Source organism: Phocoena sinus, chromosome 9 (genome assembly GCF_008692025.1).
Source record: "Phocoena sinus isolate mPhoSin1 chromosome 9, mPhoSin1.pri, whole genome shotgun sequence".
In the NCBI taxonomy this organism is placed as follows: domain Eukaryota; kingdom Metazoa; phylum Chordata; class Mammalia; order Artiodactyla; family Phocoenidae; genus Phocoena; species Phocoena sinus.
Window position 1 is genome coordinate 63,156,315 of NC_045771.1, and position 3,592 is coordinate 63,159,906.

The 3,592-nt window shown below is 36.0% G+C and overlaps 1 pseudogene; it reads left to right on the plus strand.

Annotated features, from left to right (window-relative positions):
* Positions 1–570: 570 nt before the first annotated feature.
* Positions 571–3,313, plus strand: LOC116759154 (annotated as a pseudogene).
* Positions 3,314–3,592: the final 279 nt, after the last annotated feature.

A 3,592-nucleotide genomic window follows, 5' to 3' on the forward strand; every position in this document is an offset into this window, starting at 1 on the left:
TGAGAATAGATATTAGGAAAGAAAGATGAGTCAGAGAGACAAACTAGAATAGGTGTTGGAAAACTATAGCCCATAGTTCACATCTGGCCAGCTTCCTGTTTTAGTAAATAGTTTTATTGGAACACAGCTGCATTCATTAAATTGCATACTGTAGATGGCTGTTTTCACATTGTGGCAGAGGTAAGTAGCTGCAACAGGACCTTATGGCCTGCAGTAACTAAAACACTCACTATCTGATCCTTGTGGGTAAAAGTGCACACCCCTGAACCAGAAGGTCATTATGGTAATCTGAGTGAGTGATAGTGATAGCTTGTATTAGGATAGGAGTAATGGAAATAATGAAAAATGTTCAGACACTGCCTGCATTTTGAAGGTAGAAAGGAAAGAATGTGTTGACAGAGGAAAAGTATAAGAAGCAAAAAGAATGATCAAATCAGGAATGACTTTTTTTTTTTTTTGGCCTGAGAAATGGGAAAGACCAGAGTATTGATATACTGATTGATTTTAAGAAGATTGATTTTATTGATTTTTAGAAAGATTGTGGGAAGGGCAGGTTTGGAGGTACGGATCATGAGTTTAGTCTTTGAAATTCTTACATCCAACAGGTATATCTTACTAGAAAGTTGTACATCTAAGTGTAGAGTTCAGAGGGGTCTGAGCTGGTGATATAAATTTGAAAGTTTTCAGCATAAAAAAGTTATGGATAAGATCACAGGGCAGTGATGGTATAAAATCAAGAGGTTTTAAGAGTAGAACTGAGGCTCGAGCTTTTCCAGTGTTTGGAGGTCATGAGATACTATAAACTCAGCAAAACTGAATGAGAAGGAGAAGCTATAAAAATTGGGAGAGAAAGAAGAGCACATGAAAACCTGGATGCTGAGTGAAGAGAGTATATTAAGGAGACCATCCTCAGCCTTATTAGTACTGCTGGTCTTTTAGATAAGATGAGGATGGAGCATTTATTATTGGCTTAAAATATGGAGGTAGTGATAACCTTGAGGGAAGTTTTGATGGACTATGGGGTGAAATGCTAATTGGATAGGATTCAAGAGAATGGAAAGCAAGGAACTGAGGACAGCTTATAAAGAAAACTTTTAGACGTTTTCCTCTAAAGGAGAGCAGATAAGGTAGAAAAAGGATGTGGTACTGAGAATTTTGTTTTCTGATTTTTTTTTTTAAGATGGGAGAAATAGCAGAATGCTTGTATGCCCTTGGAATAATTTAGTCAAGAGGGAAAGTTATAATGTCCAAGACAAAAATTCCTGGAGCAATGTGTTGGAGCAGGTGTACAAGTGGAAGAAATGTCCTTCAGTGAAAACACAGGCTGTTCATTCAAAGTAACAGAAGGGAAGACAGAATGTATAGGCACAGATACAAATAGGTGACTTGATTGTAGCAGCTTGGAATGTTTTCTTCTGTTTGCTTCTTTTTCTCTTTTCTTTTCTTTTTTTAGCGTAAGAAGCAAGATCAACAAGCTGAGGGGGAAAATAGAGAAGAGGTCTTGGAGGTATGAGAGGAGAGTGAAGGAGTAGAGGCTATCTAAACATCTTGTAAGAGAGGGTCAAGTGAATAGACTTGGGTGGGGGCATGTATAGCAGAGCTTCTGCAGAATACCAAGGGCTGATATTCAAAACAAATAAAAAGTTATGATAATGTAAAATGAAAAATATTCTAAACATCCAACAGAAGGATAATAGATAAATGATGGCTTAGAACTTTCAGTAAATGGACCCTTGTGCAACTATTAAAATAATTTTGTAATATGCTTAGTAACAGGGAAAAATCCCTTCAAACAATGTTTGAGGAAAGCTCTTTATGTTCTAGACTGTTATTATGAGAATTTGAGAAGTGGCATAGATAGTAAGACTCCAAAGACACATTGCTGGGACGTGATGGCATGGATTACACTTCAGGTCTATCTGATTTTAACTGATTACCACACAGCTTAAATTTACATTTTATTTTAAGTACCTACCTCACATGGTTAATTGAAATTTAGCCTTTACTTTTTTTAACCTACAAATTAAAAAAAAATAATCTATTACATAGATATGTATCACCAATCTTCTACTTGAATAATTGTTTCAACAGAAATACATAACTTTTAATGTAACTAATATCATTTATTTCTAACATTCCAAGTCATCACTCTGAACTGCATTTTTGTGAAAGCTATTTCTGTCATTCAACACATAACCCTTACCTTTGTCAACACTTTCATCAGCCAGCTCTTTGTCTTTTGTAGATTTAACTATTCTGATGAAGTCTTCATGTAAATCACCAACGTCTTTAACATGCTAATTTATTCTTTGAAAATAGTATATAAAGTGTAGAATTACAGGAGCTTCTTTGAATGCAAGAAGCCTGTACAACTAAACAGAATAAATTTTAGGCATAGGTGAATCAAGAAACAAAACCCAAATTTAGTGTGGGTCACTCCTCTGTGATGATGTCTTTAGCAAAAATGGTTTTAAGTTTCAGATTTTATTCTCAAAAGACTTTCAGGTTTTCTACACACATGTTACTCATCGTAACAAATGGCACTTAGATGATCTTACCTAGTCCTATGACCATAAATAATGTTTACTTCCATGCTGATGACTCCCAAATTTGTATCTTTTGTCCAGATCTCTTCTATAAGCTTCAGTCACATATATTCAGCTGTCTTCCTGACATTGCCCCTACGGTAATTCAAACATAATACATTCAAAACAGATCACTTAACGATTTTTGCTACCTCTACTCTGAGAACAAAGATAATTCTCATCAGACTGTTGACATTACAGGAAATGTTGACATCACTCTGAAAGGACGCACAGTTATTTTCAAGGACCCCAGAGAAACTCTGTGGAGGAACTTCAGGCACATCAATGTAGAATTCACTCTCCTTGGAGTGAAGAGACCCCAGCATTGACAAATAGTAGGGAAATAGAAAGGAAGTGGTTACTGTTCACACTATCTATAGTCATGCATAGAACATGATCAAGGGTGTCAACACTGGGCTCCTGTTACAAGATGAGATTTGTGCCACTTGCCCATTAACCTCATTATGTAGAACGGGTCTCTTGTTGAAATTAGAAATTTCTTGGTTGAAAACTACATCTGCAGGGTTTGCATGAGACAAGGTATTCTTTGTTCACTATCTTGAGTCCAGAATGATGAGTTAATTCTTGAAGGAAACGGCACTAACCATGTATCAAATTTAGCTATTTTGACTCAGCAAGCCAGAACAGTTATAAACGAGAATATCAGAAAATTTGGAGATGGTGTCTATGTTTCTGAAAAGGGAAAAGTCCAGCAGGCTGATGAATAAAGTCTAAGAGTTGTCTATCTATGGAAACAATAAGATGCCCGATGACTCCTAAGACCTTCTTGTGATATTTTAAAGATGCGATAAAAGCCTCTGTTGAAAAAACAACAACAAAAAACCCAGATCATCTGATTACTCTATCCACAAGCTGTTGTCTGTTTTTACAGTGGAACCATCACTTGCTCAAGCCAAGAATCATCCTTAATTCATCTTTCTCTGTAAACTGTTTTTGCTCAGTTTCAAGTTTGTTAGTTCTACCTCCGAAATACATGTCTATTCAAT